General features: G+C 36.5%; 1 pseudogene across 3 annotated transcripts; it reads left to right on the forward strand.

The window, feature by feature from the left end:
• The first annotated feature begins 1,263 nt into the window (after positions 1-1,263).
• Positions 1,264-27,114, forward strand: LOC148874531 (phloretin 4'-O-glucosyltransferase pseudogene; annotated as a pseudogene). 3 transcript variants are annotated; one of them, XR_016105627.1, is made up of 6 exons: positions 1,338-2,863; positions 7,261-7,339; positions 11,621-11,702; positions 22,157-22,284; positions 22,368-22,429; positions 26,934-27,114. The product of XR_016105627.1 is annotated as a phloretin 4'-O-glucosyltransferase pseudogene, transcript variant X1 (transcript). The 3 variants fall into 3 exon arrangements; XR_016105628.1 differs by lacking the exons at positions 11,621-11,702; positions 22,157-22,284; positions 22,368-22,429; positions 26,934-27,114 and having other exon boundaries at positions 1,264-2,863; positions 7,261-7,500; XR_016105629.1 differs by lacking the exons at positions 7,261-7,339; positions 11,621-11,702; positions 22,157-22,284; positions 22,368-22,429; positions 26,934-27,114 and adding an exon at positions 6,995-7,231.
• Positions 27,115-27,165: the final 51 nt, after the last annotated feature.

Consider the following 27,165-nt stretch of genomic DNA (forward strand, 5'->3'; position numbering starts at 1 on the left):
CCCAATGCTAGGGAAAATGTTCTCAATTCACGCTGAGATATGCATGTGGGGTGCGCTCTATGGCAAGCCCATTTGAGCTCCAACTTAACTCTAGGCAATGTATTTTAATTTCATTGGGGGTAGGGGTGGCCACAAGTCGAGCTCTTCACGAGCTACTCGAGCTCGGCTCGGCTCGGTTTCAACCGAGCTTTGAGTCGAGCTCGAGCCTAATTTACACGCTCGTTTATCAATCAAGCCGAGCTCAAGACTAATAGAGCTCGGCTCATGAGGCTCGCAAGTCAAGTTCGAATAGCTACACACACACACAAATATATATATATATATATATATATATATATATATATATATATATATATATATATATATATATTAATAAAAATATAAAGTCATAGAAAATAATACATAATAAAAATTATATATATATAATATTTTTATTTTTATATATAATAATAACTAATTATTAGGATTCTTAATTTTTTAAATATCAAATAAAAAATATTTTTATATATAATAAAAAAATATTTTTTCTCAAAGCTCGAGCTCAAGGTTCTAGCTCAAACTGAGCTTGAGCCTCGTACTACCTTGGTGAGCCTAGATCGAGCCTTGTACTATTTGGCTCATATCAACTCGAATCTACCCCTAATTGGGGCTGACCCAAGTCATCCTAGATGTGAAAATGAGATGGACCCTCTATAATCGGAGTTCATTTTATGTAAATAAAAGATTATATTAATTATAACAAATAAAATAATATTTTATATTTTTTTGGGACAATACATTTACAAAACCAATAAAAAATTCTAAGGGCAAATACACCATAAAGTTTCCCCATTTTTTTGGGCAAATGCTAAAACTTTCCCTGAAGTTTCTAACCATTGCTAAAACCTCCCTTGAAGTTTGGTTATTGCAATCACCTCCTCTGAACTTTCTGATACAATTGCAAGTAGACCCCCTGTTAGAATCCTCTTAAAAAGAGTCACAAAAATATCCAAAATATCCATACAGTTACTATTGGGAGTGGTTTCTATATATGTAAAAGCCAATACAAACTTTATGAACAAGGAAAAAAAAAAGAAAGAATTTAAAGTTGCAATTTTAAATTTGAACGATTTATATGAAGGGCATATTTGGAAAATAAATCAATTTCAAAAAGGAGATCGAAAGGATGAAATTTGAGGAAGGTTTCAGCAATTTACCCTATCATTTTTTAATTATCATATGCACGTATCATGGGATCAGAACAGGAAATTCAATCTGTATCACAAACGCCACCAATTATAGTGCAACCGAGTTGTGCAGATTCCATACCCTATCCTTTTTTAACCACTAATAACCAAGAACACTTCCTGCGAAGCGGCCACACACAGCATCAGGCCATCAGCAGCAGCTATGGAGAGTCACTGCCACTTCCTCCTGGTTACCTTCCCTGCCCAAGGCCACATCAATCCTGCCCTTCAGTTTGCCAAGCGCCTAACTCTTACCGGCGTGCAAGTCACCTTCGTCACCAGCGTCTCTGCCTTCCGGCTCATGACAAACCTCCCAACTCAAGACGCTTTAACCTACTTCCCCTTCTCAGACGGCTACGACGATGGATGCAAATCCTCCGACGACTTTGATAACTTCATGTCCGAGTTAAGGTGCCGCGGTTCACAAGCTCTCACAGATTACGTCGAGTCCAGTGCTAAGGAAGGCCGCCCTGTGACCTGCTTAATATACACCATTCTCCTACCTTGGGCCGCTGAAGTGGCAAGTAACCTGGGTGTCCCCTCGGCGCTTCTCTGGATCCAGCCTGCGGCTGTCCTCGACATCTACTACTTCTACTTCAATGGCTATGGCGATCTCATGGCCAATTTTAAGAACGATCCCTTGTATGTCATAGAATTACCAGGACTCCCACTGCTCACTGGCCAAGACGTTCCGTCCTTCTTTCTCCCTTCAAGTGCTTTCACCAGTACTGTCCTCTCTTTGTTCGAAGAACTCCTCCACAAGTTATTTGAGCGGGAACCAAAGCCACGGGTGCTAGTGAACACTTTTGACGCCTTAGAACGGGAAGCACTGGGAGCAGTTGACAAGCTTAACATGGTTGGAATCGGACCCTTAATTCCATCTGCTTTCTTAGATGGTAAAGATCCATCTGATAAATCCTTTGGGGGAGATCTCTTCAATTGTTCAACGGACTACATCAAATGGCTGAACACAAAACCAGAGGGATCGGTGGTTTATGTATCGTTTGGAACTGTAGCTAATCTACAGCAGCAACAAATGAAAGAGATTGCACGTGGGTTGCTAGATAGTCGCCGGCCGTTCTTGTGGGTCATCCGAACACCACTGATGAGTAGTGAAGCAAAAGAGATAGGAACTGAAGCAATAATGGACAACATCGAAGAATTGAAGCGAGAAGGAAGGATAGTATCATGGTGTTCGCAAGTGGAGGTTCTGTGCCACCCTTCAGTTGGGTGTTTCCTTACTCATTGCGGATGGAATTCGACGTTGGAAGGTATAGTTGCAGGCGTTCCAATGGTGGGATTCCCGCAGTGGTCAGACCAAGGGACCAACGCTAAGCTGATAGAAGATGTTTGGAAGACGGGTGTGAGACTAAGGGTGAAGGAAGGAGGAGAAGGTGGAGATCTAGTTGATGCGGAGGAGATTAAGAGGTGCTTGTGTATGGTGATGGAAGGAGAAACAGGGAAAGAGATGAGAAAGAACGCCAAGAACTGGAGGGATTTGTCTCTGGAAGCTGTGAAAGAGGGTGGTTCTACAGACAAGAATCTACGGGCTTTCCTTGAGGAAATTAGAGGTGGAGATTATTCCGTACTGTAGGCCTTTTCTTTATTTGCCGGTCTGTTGCAGCTCAAGCAAGACTGTAAGTATTTTTAAATATTCAGTTTTCACAACAAGGTAGACTACTTAAAAAAAAAGTATCTTGAAGTTTAGGGTCGGGATCCTGGGCCTTATCTTTTGCTATCGATGCAATGTAATTTAGCCCATTTAAGTGCTTGTTTGACAATGTGAACCAGAAATTGGTTGGTGTGGAATGATGTAGTGGCACCGATTATTCCACGTGGCACCGATTATTCCACATCACACTATAATTTATAAGTATTTTGAATTGTGGATATATTATGTGGGTTGAATTAATTTATATCACAAATTTTGATTTGATGTATACAGTTTGTGAGATGATTTACATAGTTGATCATAAATGAATAATATGTTTATTTTATATTCAAAAAATCATAAAAATACCTATAAATTCATATTTGTCAATAAAAATTTATTTTAACAAAATTGATAATAGAAATAATTTAAAAATAATTATTTTTCATTGATATGATATTAAATTTATTTTAAAAATTATTGAAAATTGAAATCTACAAAAAAATATTAAAAATTAAGATAAAATTTTAAAAAGAATATTTATGAAAAAATGAGCAAATGAAATATTGGTTCACATAGCATCAAAATATTGGTTCCATTGGTCATACATAGTAGCACCAAAATTACAATTACTATTTAAACAAAAATAACAAAATCAATATGGTAAAACTAATAAAAGGAACTATAAAAAGTATGTTGCATCCACAACATGTAAGCAACACAATATTCGTTTTGTGTAATTTGGCATGCTGTTTTATTGTTAGACAGTGTATGCCCTTATCTCCAATAAGATTAATGTACTTTTTGACATTTATTGTAAATGAATAAAGCGCATAATTGATTCATGTTATTATAGTGTGTTTCTGTGCAATACCTTTAAACTAGACATTTATGAGACTCGTTTTAGTTTAGAATCTTCACAGCCATTGGATAAACCTGGGGAGGTTTATCTTGCTAAGACTGACACTAATGTGCTGCCAAGTTGGTTGGGGTGGTTTGTCTCAACTGCCAGGGTGAGACCTGAAGCATATGTAGTGTGGGTTTGTTTGAAACTCTAAACCGGACCATTTTCTAGTTATGCCTTGGACCTTGGAGACAAATAGGTAGAACTGGAAAGTTACACCTAACCCCTAGACTCGATTATGGTACTGCATTAGGTGGTGGATTGGTTTGTCTTCGATATGCCGATCAGTGAGATCCTTAGTGGGGGTCAAAACCTTGGTATGTTGGGGCAGTCTGAGAATTCACCTAAGTGGGTGATATATATATATATATATATATATATTATGGTTTCACAAAAAGTTTGCAAAAACGTTTTAATTCCTGGGATCCATGTGAGTAGAGAGTGCAACACTATACCTTGCAACTGAGGGAGAGGTCATCTCTTGTCAAGCAGTGTTTGATCATTATGGGCTAAGTGGTTAAGTGTAAGACCATTTAGGGTTTTTACTTGATGAGCTAATCTTACTTAAGTCCATAATCCCTGGGCCTTCGTAAGGTGGATGGACCCCGGGACCATTTAATGTAAATGTTAGGCCTCCTAAGAGCCCATACTGATGGACTTAGGGGTTCACTCTCTTTAGCAATGAATTCGACCAGGCCTTGTAACAAAGGCTAGTCTGAACCCATATGTCTTTCGTGAAGATCAATGTTAGGGTCCCATGCCATACAAAGAGAGTCAAGCTAGCCAGCAATTAAAAGGAAAGTGAGCCAAAATACTTAATGGGACTAAAGCCCATTTCCAATTGGGTTTAATTGGATTAATTAAAAGGGGACGAATCTGGTTTATAATTTGATTAGGATCAGTAATAGGATAAGATAAGTCATATCCACTTAAGAGTCCAGGTCCAAATATAGATTTGGATCGAGAAACTCCTTCCTAATTGAATTAGGAAGCTGATCCTAAAAGGGTTCTAAATAAGGACGTGAATTCCACAATAGGTGAATTCTTCTTCTACAGTTTTTCTCCCTCTGCTCTTGCCACCCTACCCTGTTTGATTTCTCGTTCTTTGAGTGATCATGATTGGATCTTGACATTGTTTCTTGCTGGAAGAAACAATCTTGAAGTTGTGCTCACATCCCTGCATGATTCTTACTAAAGAATTGGAGCTCTTACTGAAAAATCTCTTTGCTGATCCTACATCACCCTAAGCTGTGTCATCTTCAATGGATGATGGATTTGGTGAACTCTTTGGGCGTGAACACCTACGTTGGGAACTACTGTTGATTCTGTATCAGGTATATCCCTCCTTTAATCTTGGTTACAGATTTCGTCCGGCTTGTTTTAAGAACAAACCTTGAAAAATGTAGTTTTTCTAAATTAGGGAATAGGATTCCCAAAAAGAAGAAAGAAAATTTTTGAAATTTTTCCTAGCTACACTCTACATGCTTCAGCCATCCATATGATGGATCTCCCTTCCCTTCAGTGGTATCAGAGCTAGGTTCACATCTTGAACCAAATTTGGACCAAAACTGAACCTGTGCAAATGTGCAGAAATTGTTCTACCCGATTTGCATAAGTTTCTTTTTTTCTGAGAAATTGGTTCTCAGTTTATGGGCGTATGATCTACAAATTAATTCTTTATTTATCTGCAATAATTATAGAATTGTTCTATCTTTATTTCTTGATTTTTGGGCTGTTGGTATAGTGGAGATCAAAATCTTTATTGGCGCCAAGATTTGTGCACCCTATTTGTATTATTCTATTTAATTTGGTCTGTAAATAATTTTTTTTAGACGAAATGTATAGGATTTATTCTTATGTAATTAAAAGAAAATTAGGTTTTTCTATTTCTTTTACGTTGGAAGACCTACTAAAAGCACGCGGAGGAGAAGTTTTTGCATAAATGAATTCTGTTATCTACGATTTGCAAACATCAAACCTGCAATCTGCGACTAACTTTTTACTTGCAGGTTTACAGCCACATGAACAACCCTCTATTGATGTTTCTTGTAGATTCTTGATTATCTTTAATTAGCTGTAATAAATTTAAGATCATCTTCTTGAATTAGATCTTGCAAAGGACACCAAACCCCATGCCAATTTGACCCAGATTGGTCCAAACTGGTTGGACCGAATCTGTGGTTCAATAGGGTCTGTTCTCAGTCCCAAAATTTGATTATGGGCCAAGGGTTTGATGATCCATTACAAGATGCAATTCGGCCCACCCTGTAAAACCCAGTTTTGATGAGTTAAAATTGCATTAGCCCATTTTTCAACATAAATGCTATAAGAGGCCAAAGGGAAAGCTCATAAGATGAATGGATATGACCCTTACAAAAAGTGATGAGGCTTTGTAGTTGAAACAGTTGGCTCCATGCATCGTATGTGATTTCCCACATTTCTAGAGACATAACCTCGTCTTCGTCACTGAGATGGGAGGGAAATCTCGGAGATGAAGAAATGGAAATAGAGCATAGATTAAAAGCCTTTTCTATGTAAATAACATCAATCAGTTTAGGTTGTGGACTAATAATTTGCATTACCTTTTATCAGAAATGGCAAATGGACAACTCGCCAAACTGTTGGACAATAATAAACTTAAGGGCCCAAATTATGTTGACTGGTTCTGTAACCTTATGTTGGTGCTGACGTTTGAGAAATCGGACAATGTAGCCAAAAACCCTACACCGGAACGTCCGGGTGATAGGGCTTCTGAGATCCATAGGAGGGAATATCAGGAATGGGAGGAGAAGAACTCTCTTAATCGGTGTTACATTATAGCCTCCTTAGACAATCTGAGATAGTTCGATAAGATCGAAGTGTCCAAGGATATCATGGATAGTCTAAGGACCATGTATGAAGAGTAGAATCATTTTACTTGACAGAAGGTCCTAAATTTGTTTATGACCACTCAAATGACTTAGAACCAATAGGTTCATGACCATTGTCTAAAGATGATGGGCTATATCAATGAATTGGAGGCTCTCAGTTCAGGGCTAGATGATGACACTAAAATTGATGTCATCCTAAACTCTTTGCCTCCCTCCTTTAATCAGTTCCTCATGAACTACAACATGAATAATCTAAATGTTAGCCTTTAGTAACTCAACAATATGTTGTAGAGGGCTGAAGAACTGATTAAGAATGACAGATCGATTGCCATGCTTGTTGAAGGTGGAAAATCGGGCAAGAAAAAATGAAAGGCAAAGAAGAAGCCTCAAAAGGTTGGCAAACCTAAAAAGTAGAAGAAGGACAAAGCATCAGATGCCGATCATTTTTGTAAGCAGACCGGCCACTAGAAGAGGAATTGTCCTCAATATCTGGAGACCAAGAAGCAAGATAATTTTGAATCCTTTGTCAAAGAAACCAATTTGTTTGTTACTTCTACATCTTGGTGTATTGACTTCGAGGCTTCTACTCATTCATGTAACACATTGCAGGATTTCAAGACAAGTAGAAGGCTAAGTGACAGAGAAGTGAATCTTTACTTGGGGACTTCTACAACAGTTGCAGCTACAGGTATAGGAACTATATATTTGTATTTCAGAGAAGGAAAAATTACTCTTAAAGATTGTCTTTATGTACCTAATTTGAGAAGAAACTTGATTTCTGTTTCAAATTTGTGTATGGATGGTTATTCTATTTTATTCAGTAATGTGATTATTATTAAATGGAATAACAAATTACTCACTTCAGGAGAACTTGAGAATGGTCTATATGTTCTCCATCATTCTCTAGAAAAAAACTTAACCAAAACTACGTCAGAAATAATCCCCAAGAAAAAATACGTGATACAGTTAATCCCACGTGCCTGTGGCATTACTGTCTTGGCCACATTAACATAGATCATATCACTAGGTTGGTAAATGATGGTCCTTTGGATTTTCTAACTGTAGAAAATCTTCTAACCTATGAACCTTGCCTTCAGGGTAAGATAATGAAATGGCCATTTACAGGTAAGCCTGAAAGATCTACAGGCACGCTTTACCTGATACATAATGATGTATGTGGTCCCATTAATGTTAGGACACGTAACCAGCACATTTACTTTATAACATTTACTGATAATTTATCATAGTATGGTTACGCGTACCTAATGAAACATAAGTCTAAATCCTTTAAAAAGTTCAAAGAGTTTAGACAAGAGGTCGAGAAATAGTTGGAAAGACAGATTAAGACCCTTTGATCAGATCAAGGAGGCGAATATCTCTCTAACGAATTCAGTGACTACTTAAGGGAAAATGAGATTGTATCACAACTAGCTCATCCTATTACACCACAATTAAATGGTGTATCAAAGAGGAGAAATTTGATTCTATTAGATATAGTCCGTGGTAAACCATTAGAGACTTCAATATATGTGGTAAACCAGGTTCCAACCAAATCCGTTCCTAAGACTCCATATGAGCTATGGACCAGTAATAAACTAAGTGTAAGACACTTGAAGATTTAGGATTGTTCAACACATGTTAAAAGAACAAGTGTTGACAAATTGGAATCCAAGACCAGCCATTGCCAATTTGTAGGTTACCCCAAAAGCTTTGTAGGTTATTTATTCTATGGCCCAAAGGAACAAAAAGTGTTTTGCAGTCGAAATGCCTATTTTTTGGAAGAAGACTACATCTTGGATAATCATCATCAAGAAATAGTTTTTGATGAGGAGAGCCCAGGGGTAGTAGGAGATGTCCCATAGGCTCCAGAAAATAACCAACCTATAAGGTCTACTCGGGTATTTAGGCCTCTAGTTCGTTATGGCTATGATCAAGAAAGTTACTTGATAGAAGCCATGAACAGTGAAAAAGATCCCGTGACTTATACGAAAGTTATGTTGGGCATAGATTCCTTGAAGTAGGTAGATGCCATGAAAGCCGAGATGGACACGATGAAAACCAACAAGGTCTGAACTCTTGTAGACCCACCCCCTGGGGTGAAAGCAATTGGTTGCAAATGGATCTACAAGAGGAAGAAGGGCCCTAATGGTAAGATTGAGACGTATAAAGCTTGTCTTGTGGCGAAAGGGTACACTCACAAAGAGGGAATCGACTATGAGGAAACATTTTCGCCAATGGCCATGCTCAAGTCCATTAGGATCCTACTAGCTGTAGTAGCACACCATGATTACAAGATTTGGCAAATGAATATCAAAACCGCGTTCCTGAATGGAGATCTTACTAAACATATCTACATGCAACAACCGCAAGGGTTCATTGTTGCAGGTCAGGAACACATGGTGTCTAAGCTTAACCAATCCATATATGGACTTAAGCAAGCTTTTTGGAGCTAGAACATCTGGTTTGACTCTACCATCAAATTGTTTGACTTTGAGCAGAATCTGGATGAGCCATGTGTTTATAGGAAGACAGTGGGAGATAAGGTTATGTTCCTGGTTCTGTATATATATGACATCCTACTCATTAGGAATGATGTACGGATGTTAACTACGGTGAAAGTGTGGCTTTCACAATAATTCTCTATAAAAGATCTTGGAGAAGCCTCCTACATCTTAGGACTTCAATTCTATAGAGATAGATTGAAGAAGATTATATGATTATCCCAGTCTACTTACATTGACAAAATTGTGATGAAATACATCATGGAGAACTCCAAGAAAGGAAATGTTCCTTTCAGGCATGGAGTCACTCTCTCTAAGGGTATGTCTCCCAAGACTCCCGAGGAGATTGAGGGCATGAGAGAGGTTCCCTATGCCTCATCCGTAGGGAGCATCATGTATGTCATTCTATGCACTTGACTTGACATTGCTCAAACAGTGAGTGTGGTAAGTAGATATCAATTAAACACAAGACAGGAGCATTGGACAACTGTGAAAAACATACTTAAATACCTTCGAAGTACAAAAGAGTTTTGTCTGGTATTCGATGGTAGTTCACTATAAATCCTAGGGTTTACTGATGTCGACTTCTAGTCAGACCCTCGATGATAGAAAGTCTACTCTAGTTACATCTTCACGATGGGGCCCTGTGCAATTAGCTGAAAAAGCAACAAACAGGGGTCTACTATAGATTCCACAACCAAGGCCGAGTACATTGCCGCAAGTGAAGCTATCAAGGAAGCCATTTGGCTGAAAATTTTCATTCAAGAATTAGGAGTTGTTCCGTCCAGTACATCACCCATTCCACTGTTGTATGACAACACTGGAGCCATTGCTCAAGCTAAGGAGCCACGAGCCCACTCGAAGTCGAAGCGCATCGAGAGGAAGTACTACGTATTACGGGAGATTGTTGGTACACGTGGAAAGTATGGGACTCCAGCTTGTACCCAATTGGACCTGAGTGCAAGTGAGAGTTGTTAAATAGTATATGCCCTTATTTTCAATCAAATTGATGTACTTTTTGACATTTATTGTAAATGAATAAAGTGCATAATTGATTTATGTTATTATGTTATGTGTTTGTATAATGCCCTTAAAGTGGACAATTATGAGACTTGTGTTAGTTTAGAATCTTCACAACCATTGGATAGATTTGGGAAGGTTTATCCTACCAAGACTGACACTAATGTGCTGTCAAGTTGGTTGGGGTGGCTTATCCTGGCTGTCAAGGTGAGACCTGAAGCACATGTAGTGTGGGTTTGTTTGAAACTCTGAACCGAACCATTTTCCAATTATGCCCTGGACCTTGCAAAACCTATGTGTTGGATTAGGTTGTCTTCGATATACCAATCAGTGAGATCCTTAGTGGGAGTCAAAACCTGGGTATGTTGGGGTAGTTTGAGGATTCACCTAAGTGGGTGATCACAGTGATAGAATCAGCCCCATTGTCAGATAAAGTGAATGATCAGGGAATTCACTCTCTCTGATGGAAACCTAAACTGTTGGCAATTGATTTCATACTTGTTGAGATATGTTTTTGCAAAATATATTTATATAGATACACACACACCACACACACACACACACACACACACACACACACACACACACACACACATATATATGTATATATTATGATTTCACAAAATGATTGTAAAAAGTTTTTAATTCTCGGGATCCATGTGAGCAGAGAGTGCAACACTATACCTTGTAGCCAAGGGAGAGGTCATCTCATCTCGGACAATGTTTGATCATTATGGGTTGAGAGGTTAAGTGCAAGACCATTTAGAGCTTTTACCTGATGGGCTAATCTCACTTAAGTCCATAGTCCTTGGGCCTTCATAAGGTGGCTGGACCCAGGGGCCATTTAGTCTAAATGTTGGGCCTACTAAGAGCCCATACTGATGGGATCAGGAGTTCACTATCTTCAATAGTGGATTTTGCCAAGCCTTGTAATAGAGGCTAGGCTAATCCCATATGGCTTTTGTGAAAATCAATGTTAGGGTCCCATGCCATACAAAGAGAGCCAAGCTAGCCAGCAATTAAAAGGGAAGTGAGCCAAAAGACTTAATAGGCCTAAAGCCCATTTCGAATTGGGTTTAATTTGATTAATTAAAAGGGGGCAAATCTAGTTTATAATCTAATTAGAACCTGTAATAGGATAAGATAAGTCTTATCCACTTTAGAGTCCAGATTCAAATACAGATTTGGATTAAGAAACTCCTTCCTAATTGGATTAGGAAGCCAATCCTAAAAGGGTTATAAATAAGGGGGCAAATTCCATAGTAGGTGAATTCTTCTTCTATAGTTTTTGGATCTCTAGTTCTTGGAGTGATCAAGATTGGATCTTGATATTGTTTCTTGATGGAAACAATCTTGAAGTTGTGCTCACATGCCTGCGTGATTCTTGTTGAAGAATTGGGGTTCTTACTAAAAAATCTCTTTGCTGATCCTACATCACCCTAAGCTAGGTCATCTTCAATGGAGGACGGATTTGGTGAACTCTTTGGGCGTGAACACCTACGTTGGGAACTACTGTTGATTCTGTATCAGGTATATCCCTCAATCTTGGTTACAGATTTGATCCAGTTTGTTTCAACAATGAACCTTGAAAAATGTAGTTTTTCTAAATCAGGGAATATGATTCTTGAAAAGGAGAAAGAAAATTTTTGAAATTTTGCCTAGCTACACCTTACATGGTTCAGCCATCCATATGATGGATCTCCCTTCCCTTCATTTATTGCATGATGTCCAATGTGTTGATAATGAGTCATATAATCCCTATGTAAGACTAGTTGACATTATCTTTAATAAATTCATCTCTTTAGTGAAATGAATTTGGGTGATTCTCCCATTTTGGACAACGGAAAAGCCACCATCTATAAATGGTATTGGTTCTTGCCATGACTAGTTCCATCAGTTCCTCATTACATGAGCACATAGGTGTATGTATATGTCTTACCATCCTTTTGATAATTTATCATTTCAAAGACAAGTCTAAGAAAAATTAATTCACAAAGAAAAAGAAAAATAAATTTGATGTACCACATGTAGTTCAAAATGTTATAAACATCTCCAATACATTAACAATATAAATTAAAATCAAAACTTAAACTATTCAAACTGGTGTTGCTTCCACATCCTATCTGCTATATTGTCTCAAAGACTAGCTATTTGTATCCATGCTTGTTCATTTTCCTCATTAGAATTACTCTCTCATTGGCTTTATTTGCATTCTTGCTAAACATGTGTCCATTTCCCTTCTTTTTTGATGTCTTTATTGTGAATGGATTCTCTCCTAATAAAATTATAGGTAATGAAGCATGTCATTACAATATATTGTTACATCCATAAATGAATGATGGCATATTCTATAGGGTAGGAAATTTTCTCTTCAATATCTCAAAGCACCCCTTTATAACATTCCTTAGTGTTGAGTATTTGTAATTAAATAATTCATTCTTTGATTGAAACCTTATTCTTTTCCTTCTAAAGTTATTAAAAGAAAGCCATATATAATCATATGCATTAGATGTGGGTAAATAGACTTATATAAACTAAAAATTTTGGCATCTTTTATTTGTTGAAGGATGCGGAAATTCTAAATGTGATTAAGAAAAAGCTTCTACAAAGACCCTACATTCATTGGAAAATTCTTTCTAGCCCACATAAATGAAAGTAAATTGCATGCTGAACGAACATATTGCTAACACATTTATGGTGCAACACGACTTCCTTCCCCTATAAATAAAAAATGACAGATATAGATATATAAGACACCAATGAAATACTTGAAAACATGGGTAATATTTCTCTTAGTGTTTAACAAGTAGTTACACCTCTTCAAATGATGGTGATCGAACTAACTTTCTCCCAAGCCTACAAATTGATTTACAAGGCCTCTTAAAGTGAGTATTAATAACCTGGGTGTGCTAGAACCTACTTGCAATCATATGATATCTTTATTTTGATCAATGGTCAAAAGAAAGATAGCAAGTGATTCCTCCACCGTGATATTCTAATGATTAGTTAAAAGGCCACGAAGTCATACGATATTAAAAAAATTACCATAAAGTTGGATTATCATGATACTTACCATGTATTTTCAATATGTTCTAAACTAGATTCATCGTAGCAATTTAAAATAGTAAAAAAAAAAGCATGCAACAAATGTTCAAGTTTAATTAAAGACTTGTAAAAACAAAAAACAAAGAAAAAGAAAGACTCAAAGTTCTCAAAGTCTAAACTAGAGCATTTGATTATTGAAGGGGATTCCCAGGTTATAGTGGGTTGTTGAAGGATCCAAACACTGTGATTTGGGATTTTAGAAATCTTCTCAAAAAGGTTAAATGGTTAACAAGGAATATGACAATTAGGGTTCAGTGGGTATGCTGATCAGCAAACTCATTGGCTGATTCACTTGCAAAACTAGGGGTTTCCCAAGATACTTTATTTTGGGTTTCAGTGTAATTTCTTTTGTACTTATAATTTTGTAATTAGCTTTAAAGGAAATGTCGCATCTCGTGCCTTTCCATGGGTTGTATGTAACTCTTATTTGCTGGTTTAATAAAATTTCACCCATTTATCAAAAATAAATAAAAGATTTTTCAATCACTTGATTTGGTATTTAGGTGTAAATGACATGAACACTCTATCTCCAATACTCTTCCTTAAATATTTGAGTTGTCTACAAAATTTTTCCAACACTGACAACTCCAATGATTAGAAACTTGTTCACAACCTCCATGCATGCTAATGTGAATATATCTTGTTGGTGTTCTCTCTTTCTCTCTCTCTCTCTCTCTCTCTCTCTCTCTCTCTCTTTCTCTTTGAATTTCTAGTAGTCTCACCTTAGTCTTGTTAAACTCTACCCAAACATCCATTATAAGCATGAAATCAATTCCATGCTTGATCCTCTTCCCTTTCCTAAGATAGGAGAGAAGTGATCCAATCCTTGTAAGTTTATCAACTTGAAGGTGAGCATTAATGTTAAACTCAACAAACGGGGTTTTAGGTGTAGATTCATAATACATATGAACATCATTGGAAAGAGGTTGACAAATGGATCCTGTGTTTGGGGGACATTTTTAATCTAATTATATGATGGTGCTTTAACATTACCCATTGATGTGTTGCTTTTAGCACTAGTCTTATAGAATATGATTTCCAGCTCCTCTAAGTACATGCAACCTTTTTCATTATCTATTTAGTCCATTGTTGTTAGTATCCTATTAACTAAAATCCCTAACAAAATCTACAAAAATTAATTATAACACTTTCACTATAGTCAGTAAGTCCCCGGCACTCTCACTAGTAGTTGGTTTCTTGGTGAGTGGATTAATTTATGCTAACCCTTGTGTTATTGCAAATTTGTTGAAAGTTGCTAGTTCTCTTCTTGAGGTGGTAAAACTTATTTTTAAACTGGTCATAGGTATATGACTTGTTCATTCTCCAATTGAAGATCTCCATAATATATTTCCAACCATCATTGTTAAACATTGAGGTTGGTCTGTTGTAAGTCTTTACATGATCAACCATTACCTCAATGGACGCTAGTTCTTCAGCCTCATTCCATGTGGCCAACTCATTAAACCTATCTTTTCTCACTTCTTCCAATTGGGATGCCATAAATGTCGATGGAGGATGAATGGGTTTAGGTGGAACAAGAGCTAATCGCATCCGCAGAGATGGGTGATTGGTGCATCTTTCACTTAAGTGAAACAAATAAACATGTTAAAAAAATTGGTCCATTTCAATATTCCAAGTGAAATGAATAAGATACACTTGAACACCAACGTATGAAGGAGATGAAAGATCAAAAGAGAAAAAGTATTAACCATAACATAAATAATTTTTTTCATAGGTCATAAATTAATCCAATATATCATATTACTTGATGTTGATCATCTTGGTTAGTAGGACAGTCTTTGAACTTTTGAAGTTTGGTGACCAAGGGTCCCACCTATCAGCACAAAGATGTTAGAGGCCCCCAGTTGTGCTCCTAGCGGTGAGGACTCTAACGGTCAAGTTAGTCTAGGCCTCTAAGAGTTGAAGTGCCAAGGTGGTATAAGAGCAAGAGCAAACAAGAAGATTAGAATCATAAGAGAGATTACATGTGGTTAGTGATCCATACTTGTAGGTAAGGCTCCTAATGGAGGCAATGTAATGGACTCTTTTTAATGGCTTCGCAAGTTAGGTGTTATTAATGTTAGAGAGTGTATGCCCTTAGCTCTAATAAGATTGATGTATATATATATTTATTATAAATGAATAAAAGTACATTATTGTTTCATATTGATATTGGTATGTTTCTGTGTAATTACCCCTTAAACTAGGTGCTTATAAGACTTGTATTTGTTTAGAATATTTTTAACTGTTGGATAGACTTAGGGAGTTTATCTTGCCAAGGTTGACACTGATGTGCTACCAAAGAAGTTGGGGCAGCTTGTCTCAGCTGCTAAGGTTAGACCCAAAGCACATGTAGTGTGTGTTTGGGTGAAACGCTAAACACGAACCATTTTCCAATTATGTCCTAGACCTTGGAGATTGATGGGCAAAACTAAAAAATTACACACAACCCATAGACTTGATTATGATACTACACTTGGTGTTGAATTAAGGTGTCCTTGATATGCCAATTAGTGAGAGCCATCAAGGGTCAAAACCTTGGTATATTGGGGCAGTCTGAGAATTCACCTAAATGGATGATCATAGTGATAGGATCAACCCCTTTATCAAACAAAGTGAATGATAGGGTTTACACTCTCTCTGATGAAAACCTGAACTGTTAGCGGTGAATTTCAATATGTTATGAAATCTAGTTTTGCAAAATATATTTATGATATATATATATATATAGGGCCCATATTGAGCCCATAGTGATGTGTTCAAGGGTTTACTATGTTTAGCAATAAATTCGACTAAGCCTTTTTATGGAGGCTGGGTTGAACCCATGTGTACTTATGTGAGGTCATTGTGATGTTCCACACCATACAAATTAGGCCTAAGTTAGTCATGTAACATCTTGGGTTATGAGGTTTTGAAGGAAATGGGCCTAAGGCCCATGATTAATAAGATTAAGTAAGTTGTCACATAACAACGTTGTCATGTGCCCTAGGTTAAATCTGGGTTTCAAAGTGGGTATAGAACACCCATCCTCTTAAGAGGATAAGGCTTATCTATTGATAGAGTACAGATTCAAATTAGATTTGGATAATCTCCTAATTTGATTAGGAGAGTTCTCCATAAGGTGATAAAAGAAAAAGAGAGTGAACTAGACTAAAAGACCACTCTCTCTTGTTCTCTCTTCTTCTCTTTTGTCTTCCAAGAAGCTCTATCACGACCTATTCAAGGACTGATAGAGATCAATTTTCTTCTGAATTTTGCAAGAAAAATTTAGTGGAATTTTAGGCTCACCTTCCCCAATTCAATCCAAGCAATTGGGTTACAATTTTGCTGAAAACTATGTTGTTGAATCAGTTTCACCTATGCACTGCACCATCTTTAGTAGAGACTGGTTTTAGGACTGATTTGGGCGTGAAATTCCACCTTAGGATCTGCATTTGTGGTATCTGTATCAGGTATAAATCTCCCTCTTTGTTTGGTTTCAAATCTGGTCCAATTCAATGCAAGACCAATCCTGAAAAATGCAATTTTTTAAAACCTAGGGAATTTGATTCCTAAAGGGATTAGGAAATTTTTGAAAATTTGCCTAGCCATCTAGTATGATTCAGCCATCCATATGGTAGATCCTAACCCTTCCAACAGTGGTATCAAAGCACTAGGTTCAGCCCTTGGACTAAACCAAACTGAATTTGAGACAAAACTCAAATCAGTAAGAATTAGTCTAGCCGATTTGAGTAGTTAGTAGAAATCTCTAAGAATTCGGTTCTTAGAATGGGCCAATGATATAGAATTGTTCTATTATGGATTCTTGAAAATTTGGGTTGAAAGTGTGATGAAGATTGAATTCTTGATGGTGGCAAGATTTGTGCACATCAAATTTATTAATTTGATTATTTGGTCTATAATTAATTTTTTTTTCTTCTCTAGAAAAAATGTATTAGGTTTTTCTAACGTAAGCAATAGAAATTAGGGTTTTTCTATTTTTTTTTTTACATTGGAGAAATCGTTGGAGATTGTAGAAAAGATAGATTGCAAATGGAGAATAATCTGAAGATTGTAGTTTTGTAGGAATGTAGTTTTTGTTCGGAATGGATTCGGACCATCACGCTATCAGTCCTAGCATTTTATTTTTTATTATATGTTATTTATTTGCTAATATGATTATGAATCATAACTGAGAATTTTAGATCATTACCTATGTGAATTGATACATGTTTTGGACACTAAACCTTAGGTTAATCTGACCTAGTTTTGGTCCAATCTTGTTGGGCCGAACCTATGGTTCTTTGGGATCTGATCACAACCCTTTGGATTATTGATTAAGTGACCCAAAATCGATTTCAGACCAGGGGTTTGATGGGCCACTACATGGACCAATTCGGCCTATATTTGAAAAACCCTTTTATGTTAGATTAAAGCAAAACTAACCCATTTCAACAATGATTGTTATATGGGCCAAACTGTTCTTTTTGCAATTTAGCCCATATGGCAAGATAAAGTTATTGGATAATATTTGGTCCTTTGATGGGATGATCATGTGTTAATCTAAATGGATATGGGTTTTAGAAGTTTTGAATTAATATGGATCAATTATGTATGTATATGAGATGTGCTGAATGGATGTGATTCGTTCATGGGCCATAACTGCTTGGCCCATGTATTGACTTATGTTACTCTCCACAATCATCTAGCAACTTCTAAATAGCCTCGCCCAACCTATATCTAGTTCAATCTATCAATCTGGTTGGGTTTTCAACTTGTTAATCTAGTTCAACCTGTTTTACTAAGTTATTTTTCTTCTTTTGTGGCTAAGCACCGTATGAATAAACTAATTGTCCTGTTAATCTCGTTCAACCTGTTGTACTAAGTTATTTTTCTTCTTTTGTGGCTAAGCATCGTATGAATAAACTAATTGTCCTGTTAATCTCGTTCAACCTGTTTTACTAAGTTATTTTTCTTCTTTTGTGGCTAAGCATCATATGAATAAACTAAAGTTATTGGATAATTTAGTCCATGGGATGATCATATGTTAATCTAAATGGATATGGGTTTTACAAGTTTTGAATTGATATGGATCAATTATGTATGTGTATGAGATGTACTGAACGAGTGTAATTCATTCATGGCCCATAACTGCTTGGCCCATGTATTGACTTATATTGCTCTCTACCATTATCTGACAACTTTTAAACAGCCTCACCCAGCCTGTATCTAGTTCAAGCTATCAATTTGGTTGGGGTTTCAACCTATTAGCACCATATGAATAAACTAATTGTCTTGCTAAGCACCATATGAATAAATTAATCTGGTTGGGTTTTCAAAATATTGGGTCAACTTCTTGAAACACATAATCTCTACATGAACTTGAATTCAAAATATTGGGTCAACTCTTTTTAAACACTTAAACAGCGTCACACAGCATATCTATAGAGGTTCATCTTTCCAAGTTTTTCATCACTTCAGCCTTTAGCATGGATTGAAAAAAGTGTGCACCACTTTAAGTACTATAGTTTTTCTTATTTTTTCAGACAATCCTTTTTTAGATGGTCCACATGGTTTACTTGGAAACATGTTGTCATGCAACAGATTATTTAAAATTGATTTTTTATTAGAAATGCTTATTTAAAAATTAATATAGCAAAAGTGAAACATAATCGTTACATAACTTTTCCTATTTATGGCACTATTGTGTTGTGACCGAAATGCAACCAAATTCAAATGCAATAGTACCTTCTACAGATCCAAAAGGAATACTGCATCTACAAGAAAGTGAGGATTTAATGGCGTTTTTCTTATTGACATTTATATAATTGCCACTATATATTATTTTTAATGGTGTTTATTAAAAACGCCGTTATATATATTTTCAGCGGCAATTATTAAAATGCCGTTAAAAATATATTTAAATTGGCATGCGGATAACACGATTGATTTCACTTCTACATCAATGGTGTAGATTTAACGGAAATTAATAAAAATTGGCATGCGGATAACAAATTCTCTCCGCGCCCATTCTTCTTCTCTCTGGCAACGCGCATCTCCTCTACCAAAACCGCATTCATCAGAAGCCACCACAGCAGAGAACCCTAATTTTTTCGCTTAAGACTAGTGTGTTCTTCTCTCTAGCAACGCACGTCTCTAGGAAACCCCTATCTGAAGATGATGCTCTTTGTATTTCTAGTCCAATCCTAGAAAAATGCTACCAATCGAAAGGCCTAGCAGAGGAGGATTTCTCTTCCCATCGTCTTTGCGTCGTACCTTGTCGTAGATGCCCCCTGTCATCATTAATCTTCAGTTCAAAGGCCAAACTGAAATGCCATTGCCATTGTCTGAAAGAAATCGTCCGAGTTGATCGAATCCCAACGTCATCCTGTAGCATCGGTTCAACATTCTAAGACTCTAAGAGATAAACCCTTTACCACATCCTTTCTATTTTGATCGAAGTTATGTTTATTGCTTGAATAGGTAGTTTGTTAGTTGTGTTCTTTTTGGTTTTAAATTTTAATACAAAATTTTTTAAGCGAAGAACCCATTTTTTTCTTTGTTTTACTTTTATTGGTAATGGACAATTAATTTCTCCAAATCTTGAGTATTTAGATTAGGTTTATTTATTTATTTATTTATTTTTTGGTAAAAGATTTTTTCGATTGATTGATTTTTTATTTGATTTAAGAAATGATCACCACCTTCTCACTGTCGGGTGCCTTTTGATAGCCCATCTTGGTATAGGAGAGCAGTAACGAGTAGAAGCAGGCCATGCTCGAGCCAAGCTGCCTGTTGAAGATAAGAAGGAAAGGGAGAGGCAGAAGCAACTGACCATGCTATTGTTGAACCATATACACGACAATATTATATTTTAATTTCAATTATCACCGAATTGTTTTAGCAAGTTTGATTGTTGAGGTGTTAGTCTGCAGCATGAAATTGTACCTTCCCAATTTCATTGAATGTTTTATTTTTGTTCAGATTTCATTGAAATTCATTCTTTTTATGAATGCTTTAACGGTTATAAATCTGGATTTACTCCTCATACCAATCTCACAGCACTTGCAGACGCACACTCCCGTCTTTGTATGTGGTTATTCATGGGAAGATATTCCCAATACACATCTACAAGAGTAAATCTGGATTCAACTGTTATAGGGTGTGGCTTATTTCAGTGTTCATGGACACGGGTACTGGAATCAGAATATATATGGTGCATGTCTGAGATTTTGACTCAAGAAGACAAAAGAACAAGGACTATAGACACCTCCATAAAACGCAAGTATAATTTATAGAAGTACTAGAGAATGACCCTGTACTAACAGAGCAACTGCTGTATCATTTAGTTTGAAATGATTTAAACCTCCCCTGAATTTTGTGATAAATACTTGTACCTCTCTTCCAATCTTTTATAGGACTTAAACCACCCTTTAAGGACATGTCCTTACATTTGACAAAATTCATCAAAAGACATTTTAACCCTTCATCATTCTTTAAAATTTCAATTAAACCACTAAAACTGTAAACTCAGTGAATAAATGGGATGTGATGACTTGTGGGACTCTCCCTTCATTGAAGCAAGCTATGTAGGGCTTCCTTCAAGTCCTACTTGATTTACAAAAGACATTGCATGTCATGTTGAACTTGAAGGCATCTCACTCGAAAAGAAATAATGTTATACTTCTACTTAATTATAGACACCACAAGAGTCTTGATTCTTCAATTTGTAGGTTTCATCACCTACCCATTGGGTTAATGGAGGAAGCTCTTGAGTCATTTAATGAAAGCCAATAAGGCTTTCAAAACCAGAGAGAAGTGAATCTTTGAAAATTATTTTTGGAAAACTCATGAGCTATGAAGTGAATTGGCACTGCTTGGGGTTGTTTCCCTTTGTTTTGCAAATTACTTGCATATATTGACTCGTGAGAAATATTATTGGGCATATGCTGAAAATTAAAATTAGATAATACTCATAAAATTGAAAAAAAAAGGACAATAAGAATACCATGAGACTGCCTGGATAATGATTGGGGTTTCGAATTGGACTGAAACCCCTTCACTGAGATGTTATTATTGAACAACCAAGTATTGCGACTGAAGTCCTAGGGAGCTCTAGTAAGAGAATCAGAAGGTGGGTTTTGGTATGGCTCTTGGATTATGCTGTAATGGGTAAATTGTTGATCCAAAATGCTAGAAATGACCCATTTTGATAGTCATTTATATCTCCTTTGGCTTTTAAGGTGGGATGGAATAGGTGAGGGAGGAGAATTGATTGTTCATTAAGTTCAAAACTTGCCAAGATTGCCCTCAAGTTCATAATCTGTTCTACCTTTGCATCCAGGAAGATTAGGGTATTGTCTGCATACTGTAGGTGAGAGGTTCATCTCTACCTACCTTAAAACCCTCTAGCAGACCCACTTGACCACTCCTTTCTAATAACAGGTTCAAAATCTCCATCACCAAAACAAACAGCAAAGTATTTGTCATAGGCCTTCTCAAAATCAATTTTGCAAATCAGACCTGGGTCTACCACTCCTTAATCGTGAATCAAAATACACTCACTAGCCACTAAAACCCCATCCAGTATTTGTATCCCTTCTACAAAAGCCATTTGAGCTTCCCCAACCACCTCATGCAACACATGCCTCAGTCTTTTAGATATAAGCATGATGGTCATTGCCCGACTCATCAAGTGGTCATCATGCTTATTTTACCACTATAGAAAAAAAAATGTTGACAGAAGTTTCCGTGTGTTCTTTTGGAGTGGTTATGTTGACAGAAGTTTCCGTTGAAATTTATCAACGAGTATGCTAGGAAATTTATACACTTGAATTAATGCCTTACAATTTTAGAAGATCTTTTACTACTTGATCACCTCTTTTACTACTTTGAATTAGGTGCTGCTTTTTGGGAAGTACATGTGGAGATATCTTTTGTGTTTGAGGAGCCTTTAATGAGGCCTTATGGATGTTATCGAACAACTGGGGATGCTGTTGGTTCAAGTGTTGCTTGACTAACTTCATTGGTAAGTTTTGTTTTTTCATTGAAGTTTATTTTTTTTACCTTTTTAGAACCTTTGATTTACTGATTTTTATTTTCTTTTTGTAGGTTGTAGACATGTGATCTTTAGACAGATATGCACTAGGAAAAGTTTTTGGTTCAACAACAAAGTAAGTTTCTATTACAATTAGTGAAGATGCTTTATTTCATTCCCAATTGGTGTGTTCATTCCTTGCATAAGCATTGATTTAGGTGGGATTGGGATTTCCTATGAAAAGAAAATAACAGGAATGGTGGATTGGAATTCATTCATTTATTTCATATGATTATACACTTGAAAACTGAGCTAATTAAAGTGAAGGTAGTTGATAATTAAATTCTTGTGTTTTGTGCTTAATGTTGGCACTTCCAGCTTTAGGTATGAGAAATGATTTCCAGCTTTTTGAAATAAGGCAAACTTAGTTGTGGGGCCAACTATTGTTGCCCCTTGGGGTTCAACTCATATACCACACCAACATTCATGTCATGTATAACCCGTTTGTCACAGGAAACCACCTATACTAGTTTATATTAGATAACTTGGTTTGAAGGATTCGGCTCATAGGAAAACCACCCAAGAGAAGCTAAAGATGCATGAAATAGGAACAATTAATTATCCTCCATCGAATGATCAAACTATATACACGTCTTTACCAATTTCAGACTATAGAATGAAGCTAAGATTCGGAGGTTGAGATGGATGAGTTGAAGTTCGAAAAGGATGAAATCATAAATGAATGTATTCATGGGAATGTATAGATAGTCTCAATACGTGAAAACATGATAGAAAAGTAAATGGAATGGTTGGGCTTGTGAGAGAAAGACCATTGGCTGCAAAGGTGAAAAGGAATGATTTTGAGCGGTGACACAACTATCTTGGTTTGCAAGCTTTTAATGAACAAGGCCCCCATGAGAGTCTTTGCTTGGCATCATATTTGAAACTCTGACCATTGTTGGACAGTGATAGTGTTCTCAATTATACATCTGAAATGCATACTGAGAGTGATAGATTAGATGGAAGATAGTAGTTCCTTGAAATCATTTAGTTTTCTTCTTGGAGTTTGAATGTCGATTTACACCTTGTACTGCATAGTTGCAATTGAAAGAAGATTCCAAAATTCAAATTTGCAGGGTTTTTGACAATTAGGGATTAAGAGCATGCATCCTTGAGGCATTGCCATATTTTGTAGAATATAGTGGGGTAGGTTAATTTTGTGTTAGAGACCTCTTCAGAAATAGCTGTGCTTAATTATCCTTCCATGGAGTACCAATTGATTCATTTCAGGCAATAGAATTGGAACCCATCGCTCTTTAGCGATGTAGTTCAATAGATGGATGGCAATTCCTACTAGACATTTAATGCTCTAAGAACATCTAGAAAACAAATAAATATTTATAATAATTTAGGGGTTATTCAACAATATGGTTGGTTTTGTTTTTCAAAACATAAAACAATAACTACCATGTCAGAAAAATAATTTTTTATAAGTTTTCTGATGTGGCTGTTGGTTTCTGCTGACATGGCAGCATGGGAGTTATTTAATGTTTTCAAAAACAAAATCAACAATGTTGTCGAATACCCCCTTAGTTGAGCACCATGGGGCATATAAATTTCAGGCCAAAAGTCTTTACCATGAATCAGAAAAAAAAAGAATAAACTTTTTTTCAGTCATTTCTTTTGAAACAAAAAAATCAAAAAAGTTGCAGACATTACTTCAATTCAGTGTGCTGTAAAGGATGATATGTACTTTTGGAGAAAAGACATGGCTGATCCAGAGCGCCCCCCACCCGCCCACCCCACCCCATCTAATGGACAGTTTGGATCAACTACAAGATTGTGTTGTATGGGATATTTGCAACTGTCCTGAACATTCTCCTTACTGTCTCTCTACTAGCCCCCATCACACAGTTGTACAGTTTTGGGGTTTTGAATATGAACATGTAGATTGGAATTTCAGTTGCCTTGCTCCTTTCTTCTCTAGTCGTCATTGCATATGTATATGATTTAATCAATGCCCTTCAATACAATGCAATTGCTAGGAGATACATGGTACTACCTAGATCTTGACGAACGTCATGATGGATCACAACAGTGTCTAGATTCTCATCATTCTTGGACATATCCAAGGTCAGCCCTAGGGGGCCATGCTCCTCCTTTGTAAACATTGGGTGTGGTAGCCTTGTCTATAGGAGGTGTCACCCACACCCATCCTAACACAGGGCCCTCTCATAATCATTTTAAAGTTTATACTTTTCTCCTCCGAGAAAAATAAAATGAACGAATGGAGAATGCTGGATATCCAACCCTGGTCATATCAGGAGATGCTACAAAACAATTCTTCCCTATACAGTGAACAAAAAGCTACAAAAGACTGGATAGTTGCATTAGAAAATATCTGAAAGGAGAAAGAAGCATTCCTTTAAGAGCAAATCTCCATCCATTGTTAGTCTACTAGTGTGGTGCATTTGATACCTTGAAGTGCTGAAGCCCTAAATGCTTACTCTACAAACACAAGTGCAGAGATATCTTATTTGAGATCCAAAACCATTTGTTATGTGTTAAAGAGTACTAGTTGCTAATCTTCTTGCTTTGTCAAGATGTTCAAGCCTCTAGAACATGATTCAAAGCATAATAATAATATCAAAGTGACCCAATTTATCATTTATGACTCACCCCGTAGACATTAACAGTAAATGTGGTTTTGCTGTTCCGAAGATCTAAGTTTACAAATTATGAACTGTTTTGGACATTGGAGTCCGAAAATCAGGAATTGTTGGGCCTGTTAATGGCTATAATGTATAATTCGTTGGGAATGATGGGTCTGGCCCATTTGATCTGCAGATGATGATTCCTAACAAGGCATCTTGGAGATTAGCATCTTTATAGCTACTCCGGATCTCCTGCCTACAAGAATTCTGCCCACGCCTACCCACAATACGCTACCTACCGTGAATTGGGAACATCTCCCCCTGCATGATACTATGCAGAGGATGAGATGCTCTCCATGTGTGGCTGCGATAAACATGGGCAGAGTTCTCGTGGGCAGGAGATCTGGACTCCATTATAGCACATGACAGTTGAAACATTTTATCCTGTACTGCTACCTGTACTTGCTGGTCTTAATTATACGTGTTTTGTCAACATTTGATGGATAATTGCATAATCAGAGTTAACTTACACAATTCCTTGCCCATAGATTTTCATTTTGAATATTTAAGGAACCTTCTTGATTTGAATGAAATTTGCCAAAATTTTCATAATTAACTGTTGTTTTTTTTTTTTTTTTTAAGATTTAATAGACTTTCTCACCATATTAGTATCATGGTCTGTGGGTTTCACCATGATACTAATATGGCCCATATTCGTTGGGCCATGGGCTTAACCTTGGGCCAAAAAGCCCAACCCGCAATAAATTCGAGTCGGGCTCGGGATTTGTCAAAATAGCCTGGCCCGAGCCCGGCTCGGCCCAACCTATAATTAAACCTAAAAACCCTAATCGAATACCCCTTTTTTTTTCACTTCTTTCCCTTATTTTTCCAGCCAAACCCTTCTTCTTCACATACTCTTTCTCTTTTTTATATTCTTTTTTAATGTAAATAAATTTTGAATTTATATTCTTTTTTTAATGTAAATAAATTCTGATTTATATTGATTATTGAATAGGGAAAATTTCTATTTTTTTTATTAGGTTGGGTTTCGGGCTTAGGCTCGGGCTTTGGGCTTTTTATCAGGGCTGGGCTTGGGCCCAAGTTGTAAGCCTGTTGGTTGGGCTGGGCTTGGGCTCGGGCCTAACATATTTCCATTAATGGAGAGTAAAAGCCCAGCCCAGCCCGGCCCATGAACAGGTCTACTTGTGGCTTGTTAGGAGTGCAAATGAATCGAATGAATGGCATGCCTGTATTTGTGAGATCTGATTGGATCATCGAATTTGAAACCAATCTAAATCAAAAATGAAATTGAACATATTGGACGGTCCAGAAATTGAATTGGACTGGTCCAAATTGGTCCAAAACATTCATTGGATTGAATTGGACCTTATCCATTTATAATGGACTCACATTGGACTGATCAGTCCAATTGACACCCCTGGTTTAGGTTGACCACGCCATCCTTATCTCATGGTCTAAATAGGACTTTGATGGAACATAAATTTGAAATATGGACAACTTGTATGAAAAAGAAATTTGAAATATGGTACAGAAATTTAATAGATGCCAATTGGCTTAATCCTACTACTGTTGTTACGAGATTTGGTTTTTAGTTTTTAGTCTAGAGGAAGTTCTTGGAGAATTAATATGTTAAATCCCACTTCCGGTGATTTTCACGAATCGTTAGAAATGTTTGAGAAAAAGTCTCAAAGTACAAGCATTACTCCAGATTTCCTACTCACTTTTTTTACCCACTCTAAATCAGGTGAGAACTGTTAAAGATACAACCATAAACTTGTATGCTGTCCTAGAAAAAATAAATAGTGAAGGCACACAAAATAATCCATTTGCAACAATGATATAATATCTGTTATGTAAGATTTCTTTCTATTTATCTATCTATCTATCTTTCAGTCATCTATTATAAGATCCAAAAATATAATATTATATCTAGTTTTTATTAACAAGATTTATTTGTTTTTTCAGGAAATATACTTTGCATTTTGATGAAGACTTTTGGACATCATAGAGCGAAGTGATTCTTTTGTTATATTTTTTGTTATTTTTTGGACTATCCATTATGGATCTATGACCTGAAAGTGACAGTTGCATATATAAACATTTTATGATAAATTTGTTTTATATGAAAATAGTTGATTTGGTTAAATTTTATAATTATTTGATTTTTTAATTAAATATATAATATGCATTTGATTTG

The sequence above is a fragment of the Nelumbo lutea genome, chromosome 1, assembly GCF_056320005.1.
Source record: "Nelumbo lutea isolate HS-2025 chromosome 1, American lotus-T2T, whole genome shotgun sequence".
Lineage (NCBI taxonomy): Eukaryota > Viridiplantae > Streptophyta > Magnoliopsida > Proteales > Nelumbonaceae > Nelumbo > Nelumbo lutea.